This window comes from Clytia hemisphaerica, unplaced genomic scaffold (assembly GCF_902728285.1).
Source record: "Clytia hemisphaerica strain Z4C2 unplaced genomic scaffold, Clytia hemisphaerica genome assembly, whole genome shotgun sequence".
NCBI lineage: Eukaryota > Metazoa > Cnidaria > Hydrozoa > Leptothecata > Clytiidae > Clytia > Clytia hemisphaerica.
In genome coordinates, this window is record NW_027103890.1 from 1,373,895 (window position 1) to 1,394,502 (window position 20,608).

Genomic DNA, 20,608 nt, shown 5'->3' on the forward strand with positions numbered 1-20,608 from the left:
CTTATCGAAATCGAACTTACAATCAAAGTCAGCAGCCATCACGAATTATCACAATAATTCAACAATAATCAACACTACACTGGACCAGAATAAACAAAATATCAGTTATCAGTTTCTTGTGGACGTTGTGTCTGGGCCCATAACCTGTTAAAGTTTTTTATCAGAACGTAAACGTCTCTTCAGGAAGAAAACACAACAAGAACTACTCTACAAGAGAAAAAAGATAGTATCGAGCGTAAAAAATGCTCTAAAGAATAATAGCGCATATTACGCATACTATGGTCGCGACAGTGAACTCATTAATTATTTAACAAGGTTTAGCGTATCAAATTTTCATTTGTCTTTTTTGAGTAGTGATTTGTAACGATTTCTTTTGAATCCCAGTTGATATCTGGCAAATTAAAGTCTCCGCTAATCCATACTGGTATGCTTTTGTGTTTAGAGATTATTTGTTCCAAACTGTTTATAAGTTGTTGATCTTGTTCTTTTGTGCTTTGCGTTGATCTATGGCTAATTTGAAATTTGTACTTTTGGGCTACATTAGTTTAAATTAGATAATTTTCGGTCGTCGTAAAGTTTTACAAACTTCCCAACTCGAAACTAGCAACTCCCAAACTAGAACATTACCTAGACTCGTTTAAAAAGGATGAGGCAGAAAGCGAAGAAAATCAAAGCCAAAAGAGCTTTTCCAATCTAATATTGGAGTATAGCCCGATCTCGCTCGCATCGAGGAATCCAGGCTAAGAGAATAGCTGAAAGCTATTGCTCGTAGCCACCATCAACCTCTTTAACTCTTTCTCGCGGAAATATCCACAAAAACGTAAGTTATTTTAATCTTAGAAAATCAGTTCAATCTGATTGAAATACATGTACACAACTTATTGATTCTTCAAGACAAGTTAAAGATAAAATGTCTAAGATGCGTTTTTCTAATTTTTTCCTAAGAATGAGTACCATCCCTGCATCTGAAGAATCGAACAAAATGACTTCTGCTTCAACAAATAAGGATCAAGTCGAGAGTCCGTTGAATGCAGATTCCCAAACCCTCAGTCCAAAGGACCAGAATCAGGATCCGGCTGAGCAAATGTCTAGAAAACGTCGAAATATCAAAGAAAGTGACGACACTGTTCCTACTAATAAGTTTGCTAAATTTGAGGAACGTTTCGACCTGTCTAACAAAGACAAAACAAACTCTTGGAGTATTAAATCTGAACTTGCGGAGTATGCCATTAAACAGATGAACTCCTACATTAATGATGGTGATATAAAGGATGAAATTTTATATCAGTTTCCGATACCAGACAATCTAAATAACAAAAAGGAAATGGATTCCAATATTAGATCACTTCTATCTGAAATGACAGCGAAAGAAACTTTGTCGCTTGACAAAGCGTTTGAATCAGTCCAAGACAAAGTCTTGAATGTTTTTTGACCCCTGTCCAAAGTATGGGAATTCTTTGAGATCCAGAAGGATCAGGCAATTGAGCAGACCTCAAACATGTCGGAGGAGGACTTTACATCAGACATGGACGACATGCTTCGCTCAGCAAAAGAATGTGCAAGACTGATAGACATGACAGTCACCATGCTTGGACAAGCCTTTAACAGCATATCTTATTACAGAATAAGGAATGCATTGTTGTCAATCCTCAAAGGGGACAAAACGAAGTGAAGGAAATGATGAAGGAGAGCAAATATATCCTTCAAGAGGATACGTCGTCTAATCGCCTTCTCGGAGAGAAATTCGATGAAAAGAGGGTGGAAGTCGTTAAACTCAAGAAGAAATCTAAAGAATTTTTCAATGTAATGGATGGCAAAACGAAATCGTCCGTTAATAAACAGAACAGAGTTGGGCTCAACCAGTCCTTTCGTGGGGTTTTTCCAAACCAACCAATCACAAAGTGGAAACAACAGAATTGGTAAGTCCAACTTCTTCTTCATTACAAACAAATTTAGTACCAATTTTTTCATCAAAAACTGGGAAAAATTGACAAAGGACCCCTCAGTTCTAGAGATTCAAGGTTACAAAATCCCATTTATAGACACTCCCCATCAAACTTTTTTGCCCAGAGCAGGCAACTTATCCAAAGAAGAAAATAAACTAGTGGAGCAGGAAATAGAACAAATGCAGTTGAAAGGTGCAATAACAAAAGTGAAACCTTGCAAAGACCAGTTTCTCAGCAACATTTTCACAGTTTCCAAAAAAGATGGGGGGAACACATAGTGGGCACCCCCCCCCCTGGATTCTGGGGGGGGGTTGAGGATTTTCAGATTTTTAAAAATAGGTGGGGGTTGGGTTGATGAGAAATTTCAGGTGGGGGTAACCCTATGTAGGTGGGGGTAACATTTTTCAGGTGGGGGTTGTCAAGTTTTCTGTATTTAACTTCGTTTGATTTTGTACTTTTTTGTCTTTTTCAACTTTCCACATACTATACTAGATACCTAAAAGAAACCTAAAAGAAAACTAAAACTAATTTTAATGAGTGAGTGTTCAAACAAAGCACATCTCTTTATATCCATTACCTATGACATTATGTTTCCTAAAGGAAAAAAGGTTAACTGAATTTTCAGGTGGGGGTTCGAAGATTTTACAAATTTAGGTGGGGGTTGCTGAAAAAGGTGGGGGTTGGGCTGATATGAGATTTCAGGTGGGGGTAACCCTATGTAGGTGGGGGTGACCTTTTTCAGGTGGGGGTTGGAGGGGTGTTGCCCACTATGGAACAGACCTGTGATAAATTTAAAACATTTGAACAGTTTCATTCACTGCCCTCATTTCAAGATGGAGAGGTTGTTCCTTGTAAAAGAACTACTTTCACCCAACAATTGGATGTGCAAAGTGGATTTGAAGGATGCCTACTTCTCCATACCCATCCATCAGAATTCACAGAAATTCTTACGTTTCGAATGGGAAGGTTCACTTTATCGATTCCTCAGCCTGTGTTTTGGCCTGTCTCCTGCTCCACTAGTTTTCACAAAATTATTGAAACTTCCAATAACACTCCTAAGAAAATTACAGATAAGATTGATAATTTATCTGGACAACATTCTTTTGATGGCTTAATCCAAGGAGGAATTGGAGATAGCCAGGGATACATTGATTTTTCTATTTCAACATCTGGGTTTCGTAATCAATGCGAAAAATTCAGAATTGACTCCTACGAAAAAGATAGAATTTTTAGGGATCATTATAGATTCAGTGAAGATGGAAATGTCTCTTTCAGAGGAAAAGTTCAGAAAATTATTGTGAAATGCTTGAAAATGCTGGACAAGAAAAAAGTTTCTCAGCTGATAGGGACATTATCATCCACAACAATGGCAATCCTGCCAGCTCCTCTTCAGTACAGGTTTCTACAAAAACAGGTAATTCAAGAGTTGAACTTTTATCTATCATACGAGAAAAAGATTGTACTCTCCCCCAGAGAGCAGAAATAGAATGGTGGATAAACAACATACGTTTGAACAATGGAAGGTCTCTTCTTTGGAAACCACCCCAGTTACTGATAAAATCAGATGCTTCAAAGGAAGGGTGGGGAGCTTACTGCCAAGGAAAGAAGACCTTCTTCTCCATCTTCTTCATTGTGACACTAGCAAACATGTTAAAAGCTTTGTAAATACTCTTCTTCAGCACAACCTTTTACCGACAATTAATAAACCAACAAGAACTACGACCAATACAACAACATTAATTGACAAAATAATTACAAATTACGTGACTAATAACTTTACAGGTGTAATCAAGCGTGATTTATCTGACCACTTCCCAAACTTTCTCATCTGTCAAAAAAATCTAGAAAATTGCAAAAGTGAAAAGACTTTTTCCAAACGTTTCATTGACAAAAAGGCAATCAAATAATTTTGCGATTCACTAAAAACTATGAGCCGGGAGCTTGTAACAGAAATCAATCATGCGGAACATTCTTATCATGTTTTCAAAGAAATATTCACAAGATGCTATGACAGAACTTTTCCAAAAACAGAGATCACGATCAAACCAAAAACACCGAAGGCTTAATAAAATCTTCCAAGCGAAAACAAAAACCTTATGATAGATATTTAAGCAAAAAAACTTATGATAATGAAATAGCATATAAAACTTACAAAAAGAAAGAAAGAAAGATCATTGTTCAAAACGCATTATTAAATTCCAAGGGAATTCAAAACAAATCTGGAATATCATCAAAGACATAATCGGAAGGTCAAAATCAGCTATATAATTTCCTCAAGAATCAAAATACAAAAATCGAATTCTCAGTCAAAAACCCGCCATAGCTGAAACTTTCAACGATTTCTTCTCCTCGATAGGTAAAAACCTGGCGTCAAAAATACCTAATTCTAATAAGGACGTGTTATCTTACATTGAAGACTATGATAAAAATATGTCTTCTGAACCTTTGACAATTGAAGAACTTGACCAAGCTTTCAAATCATTACAATCCAACAAAAGTCATTGATGAGGTTGATATTAACGTAGTGCAGAATGCATACGAGATAATAAAACCTTGTCTTTACCACATCTTTGATCTCTCTCCCAAACGACATGAAAATAGCAAAAGTAACACCTATTTTTAAAAGTGGCGAAAAAGACGAACCGGGAAACTACAGACCAATTTCAGTCCTACCTTGTTTTTCAAAATTACTTGAGAGAATTATGTACAACAGACTTTACGAATATCTAACAACTAACGAACTCTCATACCAAAAACAATTCGGCTTTCAACGTAAACACTCTACAGAACATGCACTACCGGTTGGTTCGAAACGCAGGAGACAGGACGCAGGAGACAGGACACAGGTTATACAAACTACAGACCGGAAAATTGTAACACACTTGTAACATATAATTCATAAAATGTTTCTGAAAACATTATACGCAATGGAAAATTTTATATTATACAAAATACGCTATGGTGTGTACATCAGTTTACAACAAAATGTTTTTTCATGCTCAATAGGATGCTGACGGCGCAAGTAGATATAGATTTATATATTTTAAAAACGTTAAATGCTCCAAGAGAGCTGTTTTAGAGATATGAAAATAGAGACTTCATTTTCATAAAAAATACGTGATAGGGCGGAATAAAGATATTGATATATTAACTAGTCATAGCTTTCACTATAAAGCATTAAAAATAATCAGGAATGATTGATTGATTTAATTATTGATTGATTGATTGAAAACAAATTATATTCCATTAACAAAATACTTGAAGAATTCATGCAGCTTGACAATTTAATAAAATTCAAGGAAAAGCTGGAAAAGCTTCTCAAAAAATATTTCGAAAATTATGGTATCATTATCTTACTGACTTTCACATCTCCTTGTTTGTTTTGTTCTCCTAGTTTCTTTCTTTCTTGTAACAATTTTGTTTGTTCGTTATATTCGTTCAAGTAGGTAAAAACATGAGGAAAAATTATGCAAAGTAACTTGACATATTTACATACATAGCATCAGCTACAGTAAAATTAAAGTGGGGTCGGAACTGCGCTATAATTTTCAAAGCAAGAGGTGAAGAAATTCAATAGAAATAAACAAAGCATTAAGCGGTCACATAAAATTTTATACTTTAATCACTTGTTTCTATGACAAGGAAATAAAGCATGCTTTAATTTTTCAGTGTGACCCCCCTTCAGTACTTATATTTTAAAAACTTCTTTGAAAATAATTAAGATTGGAATGCCGTCAACTTGATCCTCTATAGAAAAAAAGGTCTCTTACACCAACCTCTGTTCTTAAAAATGGTAAGCCCTATCGTGGAATCTTCATTAGAACACTTCTCAGAAGAATTTATACCGATAAATCCTGAAAAAATTCTAGCACCATCCGATGCCATAAAAACTAATTCATCACACAAACGTTCTAGTCCAATCGCAAAGCTGGACAATTTATACGAAGATCTGAACGACGACAACCTCATTCCCAAGCTGGACCACTTTGAGTGTGACAAAGCGTGAGGTTCTACATATGGCCAAGCAGAACGCAGAGGCGTATTAAGGGTAGGTCAAGTAGGTCAAGTGACATAGTTCCGGGAAATTGAAAAATATGAAGAATTGTGAAACAGGCTTTCTTATTGGTCCAGCGCGCAGCAGAATGGACCTTTAAAAAGCAACTGATCAAAAAGATTTTGTCTTTGTCGGGGTCTGTGCGCGCAATAAATTAAACAAGTCCAGGTTAAGCCAACCGCCGATCTAGAATTTTTGCCCCGCCTACGCGCGCGATGTTTGACCTATGTTTTGGATTGAATTGGTAGTAGAGTCAAATTTCCCGGTTAGATTAAAGGGTTGTTTCAGAAAACCTATCTAATACCGCCTGACCCATATCGCCCCGCCTGAGTGACTTAGAAACACCCTTTTTGACCTCTTCCGCCCTAGCAAATCGGGATCATATTATTACCGAGCTCAACTTCTCTACAAATTCACGTGTAATGACCTTCAATGACTGCTTATATTTCTGGCCGCCTTTCATTTAGAGATAATATGAAGCCGAGAGCCATAGCTAGAAATGGCTGAAACGACCTAGCAAAATTTCTGAAAAAATCGGGGTAATAGCTATGAGGCTACGTACAGCTTCTCTGTCGAGTTTATATAAAAACAATACTGAATTCACATTTCCTAGCCCATCTCTTTCACAGTTTTTATTGAGAGAAGCTCATTTTATAGAGCTGAAATTGGCTGAAGCGACCCAGTTAACTTTTGAGTTTGATCTGAAATTTTGTGAAAGTCAAAGTGATTTTCACGTCATAACTGATCTTATAGCTTTAATTCTTGTGAATCGATTGCTAAGAATTGATCGTCAGGGTATTAAACATCAGCACCAGTTGTCACTGCTTTAAGTTGAACTAATAATGGTTATTTTTTAGCAAAAATGAAGCATTTTTCAAAGTCTTTTAAAACTTTGTTTTTACCTGCTTTTTCAACACATTATCACACATAATTCTACAGAATACGTAGATGGTGTAAATTTAAAATTTCTACAGATGTCTGTAGATTTACGGGTAGAATTATTATTCTACAAAATATGTAGATTTATATTTCTACAGACATCTGTAGAATTACGGCAAATTAGTAGATTGCTACACAACAGAGTCTATATTGTATACACCACAATAAGTAATTTAGCGCTGACAAGTAAGGGCAAAGAATACACTGGGGTGGACTCACTTAACGGTCGGGGTAGACTGGCACGCCAGTCGGGCTGGAACGGTATCACGCGGGAAAAGTGAGCGTAGGAGTTAGGTAAGCGTAGGAAGAAATTTTGTCGGCGGCGAGGGCTGAAAGCCCGACTGGAGCGAAACCCCAAGAAGGAAAAAACGGCTAAGCTGAAGCCCCAATCTTACAACGCCAGATTTCGGCGTTGTAGAAATGAATGAACTTTGAGAAATTCGTGAAATGAGAAATGAAAACTTCCGTCAAAGTCGCAGATCGTGTTGTTTTGATTTTTGAGGAGTAGTCGCGCGGCTGAGGTCGAAAAAAGTGGCTAGAAAATGATTTTCGTGATACACCTCTTAGATTCCACTTTTTTCGATGGAAACTCTCGAATTAGCATATGTAGATTCCAAAATCAAAAAGTTTCCACGATATTATCGTGCAAGTAACGAGTAATTGGCGATTTTTTGCGTTTCCAGGCAAAATTGCAAGGCCTGGAAATTCATGATTTTTGTGGGGTCTTCAAATTAAAAAAAGACCTATATCACATGATAGAGCTCTTCAAACTGAGCAAAAAAGTGTATTACACCAAAGTCCCAACTTCTCTAGATCAAAAGTTATGGGCCTATTTGTGGTCAAAAAGGTGTTTAATTTTGCATAAATTAATGCAGATTGTGGGGAAATTCCCTGTTTTCCATCAGTTTTTTACAGTCCGTAGTGTCGGACAACCATGCAGCGAGCAAATGGGTGTCGAACAAATAACTGTCAAACAACCGGTCTAACAAATGTACCGTCGGACAAGTATACTGTCGAACAAGTGGGATTTCCCCAAAATTACAGTTGTACGTATAGATGAAAATTTGTCAGAATTTATATTACGGTGAAATTTCAGAATTCTCAGTTTGACAAGAAAATTTTCTCAAATAGGTAACTTTAATTTAAATAATTATATTAAATTGTAAAATTAGTGTGGCAAGAAAACTCCCAAAAAAATTTGGCCATAAATCTTAAAGTGTAAGGTTAATTTTTCAGCATTTTTGGTGTGACAAGAAAATTCTTCAGCACATAGCCACAGTCTATAGAAAAAGGTCAAAATTTACAATAATTCTCTTCTCATATAAACTGTCTGTCACCATATAAACTCTGGATTTTCTATCAGAGCTCTTATCACAGCACTAAATTCTGCAAATTTCAATTTTTAACAAATTAAATTTGTACATGACAGATGTTACATTTTTCATTCGACAGACTGAAATACTTAATTATAATAATACACTTATAATAATAATTATGCACCAATGTGTCATTGTTTTGAGGTTGGAGTTTTAGTTATTCAACATATGACATCTTAACTATTAAAAGTAAGTACTTTTCTATAAGTTTTCCATTTAATTTTCCATGTGTACGTGTAATTTTCCTGTGCTTGGCTGGTACGTTACATGCTGACAGTCAGGACAGGTTGTTTTTTGTAGCAGTGAGTCTGTTGAAGAGGGTCGGACTGTCAGACAGCAGCCTGGCAGTAATGACATTGAGAGTGATGAGAGGGATAATCTTTGGAGTTTCTTTAAACTAACCAGGAAACGCTGTTTATTCTCACGATAACCTAAAAATAGTTATCAAACCGTACCAAAAAAAATTTTGGTTCGGCTTGAAAACCTGTGTTAGGTTATCGTGAGATATTAAAAGTGTCAGAATTATTGATTATTATGATATTTTATTATTCTTAAAATAGTGTCAAAATTTTTTCAAAAAGGTTATTTTGTTGGGTACTTTTGAGCAGAGTTCCTGCCTGGTTAGTGTTACTGTTGTATTCATAGAAAATAGTGTTGGAGGGGTTCACTTAGCCACAATGAGACTAGAGTAATCAAGTTCCTTAACAAGTAGTCTGTAAGTACTAAAATAAAAAGCAAAAAGTATTTAGGTGGAACCAAATTACAGAAGCAGCCATACCGACCTAAAATTTGCAAATATTTGTTCTGATTTGCCAGCTGGAAGGATTTCCACGAAATTAAGAACAGTTCCTCGTTTTCCAGGCGAGAAATTTTTACTTCAGAACAGTTATATTTTTCCAGCTAGGAGGTAAAAAAACGGGAGGTCGTCAGTAGTCCGACACTTTCTAGTCCGACAGTAAAAATGCCCGGCGTTGGATTTGACGAATGCGTCAGTATTCCGACACGAATTTTGTCCGACAACGAGTCAAAAAAAACATAAAACGAATTATGAATCGCCGAAAAAGAGGCACATCTTTTATAAGCAACCACATACTTATGAAAATCCAAAGTTCACACTCCGAGGTTGGACCCCAATACACAGCTTTTCTTAAATTTTAGGAAGCTTATTAGGATTAGGCTTCCAAGAGTCAAGAAATTGGATTTAGCTGTTTTTACGACACTCCTTTTTTTTTTTTGGGGGGGGGGCTGGAATTAAAGTTTGTGATTTACAACCCTTATAGCATAATTCTGAACATGCAAAAAAAGGGACCCTTAAAGGCGGTGGATTCTTTTTGCTATAAATTATCTTTACGCAAATTTGATTGGTCCTTTATTTCTAATTCATGTCAAAATGCCACCAAAATGAACTTTTATTAATATTATCTCAGTGAAAAACCCTTATTCAACATTCGACACTAAAATCTTTCGTTTTCGGACAAAAGTTACGTCGGAAAAAAAGACTTCAAAATTGTAAATTTATTATATAGATTCGGACTATTTTACTGTCGGACTAGAAAGTGTCGGACTAGTGTCATGCACCCAAAAAAACTTTCGAAATTACCAGGCGATTGATTTTATGCGAGTTAACTGTTCTTATCTACCAGGGCTGACAAAATCTTATAAGAACAGATCGCTAAATTCCAGCTTGACATTGAAGGACTTTTAAGAACAGAAACTTAATTTCCAGCTAACAGTTCGAACAGATCCACAATTTCCAGGTGTTTTGTAGAACAGATGGAGAATTTTCAGCTGCCACTCCAGGCAACCACATTCAGGACTTTTTTTAAATTCCCTCAGAACAGATAGGAAATTCTTAGACACGTTATTTATAAATATAAGATATCAGACTATTTTTTCATAAGAACAGATCATATTTTTCCAGCTGGTACCAATCTTCAGTAGAACAGATTATATTTTTCCAGCTGGTCCCAATCTTCAGTAGAACAGACCATATTTTTCCAGCTGGTCCCAATCTTCAGTAGAACAGACCACTTTTTTCTAGCAGACTTTTTTCTTTAGTTCGGTAAGAACAGACCGCCATATCCAGCTGGAACGTGCCTTCAGAACAGATATTTTGAAGTCCTCCTTCGGTGGATGCTTTCGAAATTAGACTGTTAGAAAAAATATTTCTTACCTTGAATGAAAGAGGCTAGCAAAAAGCCCCAAAAGCACGTAACATATACCACCAACCTGCATAAGGAAAACTGAATAATCCTTGTACACTTTTGATGATTGTAGAAAACTGAAGCTAAATTGCAAATACTTACCTTTCTAAGAATGTATGAATAACAAAAACAACTAAAGATGTAAAAGTTTCAAAACTTGAAAGGTGGCTCCTCCACCACCCAAAATTGAAACAAAGTGGTCTGTTGGCTTTTCTCCCTCCAAAATTTAGGAAAGCACTCCTCCGTTCTCACAACCTCCAAAATGAAGCCGTGGCAGAATGTTCTAGTCTGTATATCAGCAGCCTCTCACCAACTTTTGCTCGCTCTCCTACGCAGCTCCTATTCTAGCAAACGCCCGCCGCCTTTATGTTCCCGCCCTCTGACATGATTAATTTACAGACTAGTTTGCTAGTCTACGGTCGGGGTTGTGGATGGCGCAATACCGGATAAATAGCGATCTAGACAGTTAGCCTTACTCGTCAGTTAGACTGTTTACTCGTCACTACAAAAGTTCTTGGGTCAGGGGTTTGGAGCTCGAGTCTCGAGCGCGCACAAAGTGAAATCGTTCTAGAATATCTACAAAATCAGTTGAATTCTACATTCTACATTATATGTCGATATTAACGAGTGCCGTAATTCTACAGACGTCCGTAGAATTAAGAAAATTTATACATCTACTTATTTTGTAGATTTTCTTGTGAGACTGGCCTGGCTTTTTGGTTGTTGTTGTGAGCAAAAATGAATATCTGAAATGATTTGACACCATTTAATTCCTTCCTATTCAATTCAAAACCTAAAAAATAATTTCAGGGATATATAAGGCCTATAAATTCAACTATAACTCATCTATATTTCTTATTTTGGGGAAACGGACATTGCTCCACATCAGTATCTTTTTTTTACCATAAGCGGTTAATTAGCGTAAAAAGCTAGTCAAAACATGAGACAGGAACATCTGTAGCAAAAAATTTCTCATAATTTGCAAAGTACGAGTCCGAAACAACAAAAGTGGAATATTGCATAGAATAACTCAGATAGCGATAAAATGAAAAATGATAAACGCGAAATGCAAGGAAACTAGACTTTCCAAGAACCAGAATTGCTGCAACCACTCGGCTTCAAATTTTTTGACCTACTACTTGGCAAAATTCCTAAATACACCACTGGAACGAAAGCTTTATTAAAATTTGGAGAGCTTTCGCTTCTCAAAAGCAGGAAACAAGGAATTCTTGATAAAATGGATTGGCCATATTGGCTATATTGGCTTATTTTTTATGTTTCGGTGTCTTCTTTGCACCATGATCACAAGTTAGTAAAAAAAAAAAAATTAAAATGAATTTCAATTTACAAAATTCAAAAAAATCATAAAATTAAAAATTTACTACAGGTAATTACAAGTCATTAAATTTCACAAAGGAACGCACATATGCTCATTTGAACGGGAAGCACAATGTTCACAAAAGAGGAAGTCACCGACTGATGAGAGTTTTCCCTTTCTAGATGCTAAAATGATGAAGCTAGGAGGGAAATTTGCCATTAGCACATATTACAAACCTACCCACACTGGCCTTGACACTATTTGGTACTGTTTAGGGATATGACAAAGTTCTTGTAACAATTTTGTTTGTTCGTTATATTCGTTCAAGCTAAAAACACGAGAAAAAATAAAGCAAAGTAACTTGACATATTTACATACATAGCATCAGCTACGGTAAAGTCAAGAATATATAAGACCATAGGTGGACAAACATGTTGTCGGTATCCCTTTGATCTCTTCGGTTCGAATTGTGTCCGCAAGCCATTGTTTGGTTTCAAGCTATTGTTCGCACTCTGACGTGGAGCGTCTATTTTTAGCCAATCAGAACGCTTTATTTTCTCTTGTTTTTCCGATTTTCTCCCGGTTTTCCGATAGTTTCCCGTATTTCCCTTTCCCCGATTTCATTTTGTAAACAAAGCGCGCCAGCAAAAGAATTACCATAATCAGACTGTTCAGTGGAAAAAGATGGACGAAGACCAAAATATTTGTGATCGTTTCTTAGAAGATATAGATTTTGATGAAGATATTTCACCAGAAGAAGAAAACTGGAGTAACGACGATGAAGTTATTATCGAGAAAGGAGAAATTGAAGAGGATTGGGAAAATTTTCAGGAAGCTCCAGTGCCTAAAGTTGTAGAAGTGGTATTTGTGAACGAAAAGGAAGTAGAGAAGATAAAAGTGGTCGAAGAAGCTCCACCAGATAAGTACTAGCCATAGCTTTCACTAACTGCCACCCGCTAGTATTTTAATGCTTTATAATTATAACAAAAGTTTGGAAATGATTTGGAATAGTTAGAATGATTCTTCTCAACAGCATTTTCTTTCAGATATCAATGAATAAGCTAACATAAATGAAACATATATTTTTTCTAAAAATTTGAATCACTTTTTACAAAGAATAAAATACGAATCTTAAAACATTCATTAGGAAAAGTGTCCAGGTAGAATCAATTACAGACAGTACATAGATACTAAACCAGTCAAAGGACATGCAACTATATTTATTTCAACCAATTTGAAATATAAATGAAACATAGTAGAACCAAACAGCATTAGAAATGCTATGAGCCAGAAACATAACGAGCAGGAACCAAGAATTGACAGGTAACAACGTACTTAGGAGTTTTTCCAACGGTTTAACAAAGGATATCGTGATCCAAAATTGTTTACATTAAATGGATTTACCATTAATCTAGAAGCTGTAACAGCGTCGTGTAAAGGATGGAAGATGATAGGACGTAACATGTTAATAGTATCAGTAACAAGGCAATATTGATGAGCAGGAAGCAGGTATTAACAGGAAATAGCGTACATTCAGGACTTTTTCCAACGGCATGATAAGGGATCTCATGGACAAAATTGTTTGCATTAAAAAGATATGCCAGTTATCTTGCAGTTTAACAGCAATATCGTGTAGAAGGATGGAAAATCATGACGTAACGTGGTAATAGTAGCAGTAACAAGTTAATATTGCGTTGTCAAGTTAAACGAATCCTCATTCATAAAAAGCTTAAAGGGAAAATAAGAAACATGAAATTAGATGATATATGGTGAGTGTACTGAAATTTCCTCAAAACTAGTTCACAAAAGTTTCTTTCAATCTTTGATAATAATTTCCCAAATAGTGCCTGGTTCTGGTAAGGCGGTCGTCGAAAAATTGTTCTATTCGCATCACCTGCCGGCATCATATTTTCTGCTGATTTTCGGAAAAAGGTGCGGAGATGCGGAAAAAAATCCGGGAAAACCAATTTGTTCTTTCAAAGTATAGCTTTTTTTCTCAATTGCTCCGACGGCCATCGAAAAATTGTTTTGCTCGCGACAACACCCTCCCCTGAATTACTGACGTGATTTAAAAAAAACCTGGGAATTTTTTTGACCGCCCGTCCGCCTGCATGCATTTTTAACACCAGTTGCCACGCGAACAGAGCATTTTTTCGATGACCGCCTAAGTATCAACAAGAACACAGGTTAAACATAAAAGATTAATAAAACCAAGTCTTTAAAAGTACACAAAGAAAATTTGTACTTACTGTCGAAGTACCATAACACAGGATCTTTAAGCATTCTTGTTGGGAGTAGAGTATGTTGAATAAATTTAGTTACAGTCACAGTGGAATTTCGTTGCCAATTCAACCACCAACAATAATCAGTTTTGTCCATATTCAATCATTGGGTCGAAAAATGAATCAATCTGAATGTCTAAGACAGGAGACAGATTGTATGATCTGACTGTCAGCAAATTCACTGATTTATATCTCAATTTTTTGAAAAAAGTGAACGCAATTCGACTGCTGGATTGCTCGAGAGCTTTCAGTACATCTTTTGAACATCAAGATGGCCTAACTCATCGAAAATGTCTACTTGCTAGTTTGGTAAGCTATAAACGTTGCCGGATAATTACGGAACACTAATTAACCGGAATACCGATTACAAAACAAACAAAAATCGAGATTCCTGTCCCATATCATTGCGTGAAGCTATGTAGGCCTTCCAACGCTTCGCAAGCTCGCTACGGGCGGCAAAAACCCCAGGAAAAAACGAGAACCACTACCAAAGAAGTTTTCATGTCAAAATTGTAAAAAGAAATATGCAATTGAATACCACTTCAAAAAACACGAAGCCATATGCAAAACCAAGAAGAAAGCTAAACAAGAGAAGGGTGAAATAGCATCACATAATAAAGTGTCTTTACATGCTGTCCTTTTTTATCAAAAGTTAAGCTGCTTAAGATCTAACAAGAGCTTCTTTGCTTCTCCATACTTTTCCATTTTCCAGCTGTAAATAGTACATCCTACCCTTGTTTGCCTTAATGAGAACAGGAAAAGTTACAAACATTCTGCTAGTTATAAGGAGAATTAAACGTTTCCAATCGAATACATAGTGTCGATTAGGGTTACTTTTTTAAAAAGTCAGGAGTAAGTTTAATCACTGTTCACATTCCTGATAAACTTTTTTAAAAAGTCAGGAGTAAGTTTAATCACTGTTCACATTCCTGATAAACTTTTTTATCAATTTTCAGGTCATGATCTTTTATTATTATAATGTAACAAAGTTCTAGGCGCACGAGGGCCTCTGGAACTGATCGTGATTATACGTATTTTACAATTGTCTTGTGTTGAATCTTTTCGGGTGTTTACTCCATGCAGTGTTGAGTCTTTCTTTGAAGACTTTGACTGTCTTTGCCTCAGCGACATCTTTTGGCAATTTATTCCAGGTTGGTATAGTTCGATAAAAGAAGGAATTCGTTTGTACACCACGGAGTCCATCGCTTCCAAAGTTTGGAATCATCTCAAAGTTGTGCCTTCTGTTTGGTCGCGTTCGACGGGCTATCTTGTTTGGGATGGTATCTTTTTCGTAATAGTTGATGTGCTTGTAAAGTTGGACCATGTCACAAAAGTGTCTTCTAAACTCGAGCGTAGGAAGATCTAATTCACGCAATCGTTCTTCATAAGACATATCACGACATTTTTGAACAAGTTTTGTTGCCCGTCTTTGTACTCCTTCAATCAGATTTACGTGTTTACGTGGAAACGGAGACCATACTGACTGAGCGTACTCCAGATGCGGGCGAACAAACGCACAATACAATGTTTTAAATGTACTTGTACTCATATTTACAAATCCTCGATTGATTATGCCAAGTATCGCGTTTGCTTTTTTGACTTGCTTTGCAATGTGTTCTTCAAATGTAAGTTCTGAGTCAATGAGGATTCCAAGATCTTTTTCTTCAAAGACGTGTTCCAATTGGCGTCCATCTAGGGAATATGGATGAGCATGTTTGATGTTTCCAAACTTTCCTAGCGTCAGAACGTGACACTTTTCAGGATGGAATAGTAATAGCCAGTCTTTCGACCATTCTACAAGTGTGTCTATATCATTCTGAAGGGAAACAGAGTCTTCGATGCAGTTGACTTCTTTGAAGATTTTGGTATCATCAGCAAACAGTAGGATCAATGAGATGACCTTTTCAGGAAGATCATTGATGTATAGCACGAACAGCATTGGTCCCAGTACACTACCCTGTGGAATACCACTCACTACAGGGTCTGTAGTCGAGAAGGACTGGTTCACTTTTACTGATTGAGTTCGACCTGTTAGAAATGACGTTATCCATTTTAAGATTGAACCGTTGATGCCATATGCTGATAGTTTCTTGCATAGTCGACGGTGGGGTACAGTGTCGAAAGCCTTCGCAAAATCGAAGTAGACACTATCAACAACGTTTCCTTTAGAGATGCTCTCATAACATTTATCCAGATAGTACAAAAGCTGTGTCACGGTTGAACGGTTGTTAATGAAGCCATATTGTTTGTTCGATAAAAGATTATGATCAGAAAGGTGCTTCATGATGTGTTTCCTCAGTATTGATTCCATTAATTTGCACACTACTGATGTCAAACTAACAGGTCGATAATTGACTGCCAAATTCTGAGGTCCCTTGTTTTTGTAAATAGGTGTGACATGTGCCACCTTCCAATCTTGTGGTAATGAGCCTTCAACTAAAGATTTGTTCATGATTACAGCCAAGGGTAGAGACAGATAGTCAGATAATTCCGCTAGTATCCTAGGGTGTATTTCGTCTGGACCGAATGACTTATTATGGTTGAGCTCTTTCAATTGATTCTGTACCATCTCCTCAGAGATATGAATATCTCTGATGGATGAATCAGTTCTCTTTTCAAATGCAGGAAGCTCACCTACTGCTTCTTTTGTGAATACACTGCAGAACTGTCGTTGAAGTATATTAGCTTTTTCGTGATCTTCATGCTTTAACGAGGTTTTGACATTTGGTGATTCAAGTAGTGATGAAACTGTACTAGAAGATTTCATCTTGTTACGCACATGTGACCAGAAGATCTTCGGTTTGGTCTTTGCGTTATCACAAATTCTTTTTTCGTAGTTCCTGTGAGCTTGTCTCATCAATTTTCTCACTCTGTTTCTTACAGGGGTGTATTTTGCTCGATTGTATTCTTTTTCTTCGGGCGATGATTTCATCCATTTCCGATGGAGGCGTCTCTTCTCTGCTATTTCTTTCCGAAGTTGAACTCCAATAGGTATTTTACCTTTCTTCTTCCAGTTTTGACCACCGATGATCTTTATGGGTACAAAACGGTTTCGTATATCCAAAATCTTCTTTCGGAAAAGCTGCCAAAGCTCCTCGGTTGACTTAGAATCAGCCATCTCCGGGAATTGCTTGTACCAATCATCAGAGTTGAGATCTTGTTTCATTGCTTCAAAGTCTGCGTCCTCGTACTTGTATCTTTCTGATTTAGGTTTCAATACAGCATCACATTTGATAGTGAAGGTCAAGCAACTATGATCGCTTAAACACAAAGGACTGAGATACTCTAGACATAGAGCTTGGTTAGCTTCACCTGTTAGAATGAGATCGACTAAAGATGGGTCGTCAGTCCCACGGCACCTGGTTGGTTCTTCTACACTTTGGTGGAGAAAGGAGTCGCGAAGGGCATCAAGAAATTTTTCTTCTTTACTTTCCTCGAGATGTGGCGTCGTCCAATTTTTCCAATTGATTGTTGGGAAGTTAAAGTCCCCGACAAAGCATTTATGAGAGTATTTGTTGTTTGATGCGATATCTTTGATTAGATGATTCAACTTGTTGTTATTTTCAGCTGACGTGTCATTGTTCGTAGGGGAGCGATAGATACAGGAGAAGACCAGGAGATCGTTTCCGGATAGACGAATTTCGATTGTGGATACTTCATTGAAATTGACTTGGTTCATTGATTGGTTGACATCGGTGACCAAATGTTTGATCGATGAATGAGCAAGAATAATTATCCCGCGACCGATGCCAGTGGTCATGTTCGTATGACTGACACATTTATAATGTTTAAGCTCGTGTTCGTGTAGCTCTCGCAGTCCACCGTGCTTTGGTTTCACCTCACATATCGCAATGATGTGGGGATGATGTTTCTCTACATCAAGCACCAGTTGTCGCTTCTTCTCAGGTGTTAGCGTGTCGGCGTTGCAATAAAAGATCCTGATTTCGTTGATCTTTATTTCAACATCATCTACTTGATTTACGTTATGGTTTTCTTGAATTATTGTTCTCCGATTGTTTTCGTTTGAGCAAGATTCTTGGCGAATACTACATTCTTCGTGTCTGTCTTCTTTGTTTGGGATCTGATTTTGACCTTGATGATGTCGAATCCGTTTTTTGAGTCCCCTCGAACTCTCCATTTATAGATATCAGAGTTATCATTCTCATTTCTAGTTTTAGCTTTGAACGATAGTTCCCTTACGTTCTTTCTTTCATCTGGTGTTAGATCTTCAGTTATACTCGTTGTCTTGTATTTTTGGATGCCCTTGAGAGAAGGAAGGTTTCCGAGAAGTGAAAATTTTTCCTTTTCGCTAGATAGACAGATTAATAAAGGGCGCTTCTTTTCCTGGGATGGTTTTCCGAGGCGACTGACACGTTTGATAGTAGCGAGTGTGTGAGTGTCTTTAACAAGACCTTCGGCCCATGAACTGTCATCTTCTTGTTCTTGTTCTGCTAAGCCATGGATGACGACGTTGCGAGATCTTTTGATTTTGTCATTTTCTTCTGCTTCTTCTACACGCCATGCATCCCTAATAGCTTCTCTGATAGTTGTTTGCTTGGCAGATACCTCAGAGGTCTTTGTAGCGTCAGCGTAAGACTTTTCCGACAATGTCTTCATTTCTGTTTTGATAAGTTCTTGCATGCTGTGCTTGAATTTCTCCATGTTTATTTCAATCTTTTGTTCAACGTATTCCAAAGTGTGGAGTGCTGGATTGTTGTCCAGTTTCTTTTTGAGGTCAGCGAGTTCTTTTTCTCTGGCATCGGCCGCAATTTTGTCTGCTTTGAACTTCTTCAGAAGCTCTGCTTCTTTCTCAGCTTTGACCTTGATAATGTTTTCACAATTTGCCACGTCCCTCTGCAGAGATTTCACCTTTTGGTTTGGGGAAGTATATGCACCAATATTCTTGGTCATAGTCACGCAGTTCACGCAAATGAACTTTATTCCTTTCGTCTTTCCAACAATCAGCTGGATGTAGTATGGAGGAAGTTCAGAACACGAATAGTGAACACTTCTCTCGCACTCGGTGCATTTGAGTCGATCTTTTTTCCTGTCGGTGATACATCGTGATGGTGTACAAGTCTCCAGATCTTGTGAGCTTGCACTCAATTCTTCCAATGATGATGGTGATTGCAATGGTGAAGGTGTGACTGTTCGACTGCTCCGAAGAATTCTCTTCATTATGATGGATATGAATGAGATTTCCGTTCAAATAGTCAAAAATGTTGTTTTTTGAGGATTTTTGAGATTTTCTTGAAAAAATGTTGAGCTGTGAAAAATGCGTGTGCTCTAGTTGACGTCAAATAAAAAATCATGTCATCTTGATGCAAAGCTATTCGAAATGTTTATCTGTCCGTCAAGGAAGCAATTGATAGTGCCTTGGAGGACCCATTTTTTCCAGACGCAGTCAAAAATCAAGCCAAAATTCTTAAGACAATGGAAAAAGACTTAAAGTCATATTCTGACACAATTAGTGACGAATATTTTGAAATGTTAAATGAAAAGGACCCCTCCAATGGAAATTTAATGAAACACTTCAGCAAATTTATCCAGAAAAAGAACACATTCAAATCCTGGCAAGGGAAGTTGAAAGTGGATTCAGATTCAATTGGGCTGTATAATTATTTTCACCAAAAAGTACTTGAAAAATTTAATCGCCTACAGGACAAAGTCTTTGTTTCCAACACAAAGGAAAGTAGTAACAGAGCTGACGAAAAACGAAATCCAATCAATAAGATATGTTGCCGGGTACATCTGCTACAGCATCAAAAAAGCCTTCTGAAAGTCCAAAACTGCAGAAAGAAAAATTATTCATGAAGTGATTTCCAGTTTCGATCTTGAGTATGAAGGTGGACTCATGGATGACAACTGCATGTACAATTTTCTTGAATATACAAATGAATGGGTGGCAGAGGTAAATAGAGGAGGATTGTTTGATGTGAATGACCATTTTTTTCTGGTTATAAAAGCAAAAGCAATGGAGATTGTTGTAAGATATACTCTGACTGTACCGGGTGCACCAAAAAAAAGTATACAGGTTTGTCGAGTTATTGTGAGCTTCAGGATTTAATTGTTCTATTCATTCTTTTTTAATCGTATAGAGGATGCTTTAACTTAAACTTTGAGCTATCATACATTAAATTTGAAAAAGTAGTTCGAAAGTTATTTAAAAAAAACTGACTTTTTTTCCATGTCGAAATTTCAAAAAATCATTAAAAACAGCAATCACGCTATAAATAAATAAGACAAAATGACAAAAACACAATTTTATTGTTTTTTTATTCTTTTTTTTTCTTATTTATATTTTGCCAACAGTTTTTCCATCTTATTTGCAAGTCATAAACATTTCCAAGACGAGCAAACTCAATGCAGACCCAAGTTCTTTGAGCAACTAGTCGAGCTGAATGGTGATCCATTTTTTCAAAAGTTTTCTCACATAGCACACACGTGACATCAAAACCTCTCCAAAACTTTTTTTCAGCTTTTCCAAGT

General features: G+C 36.8%; 1 protein-coding gene and 1 long non-coding RNA gene across 2 annotated transcripts in view; both read right to left on the bottom strand.

The window, feature by feature from the left end:
- Positions 1–20,608, bottom strand: part of LOC136808636 (tyrosyl-DNA phosphodiesterase 1-like) — a 222,721-nt gene that overhangs the window by 158,669 nt on the left and 43,444 nt on the right. The gene's annotated exons all lie outside the window — the stretch shown is intronic.
- On the bottom strand, positions 12,858–14,390 carry LOC136808673 (uncharacterized). Its single transcript, XR_010846908.1, has 2 exons — positions 14,087–14,390; positions 12,858–13,565 (listed from the first exon to the last, which is right to left on the bottom strand). It is a non-coding gene; the product is annotated as an uncharacterized lncRNA (long non-coding RNA).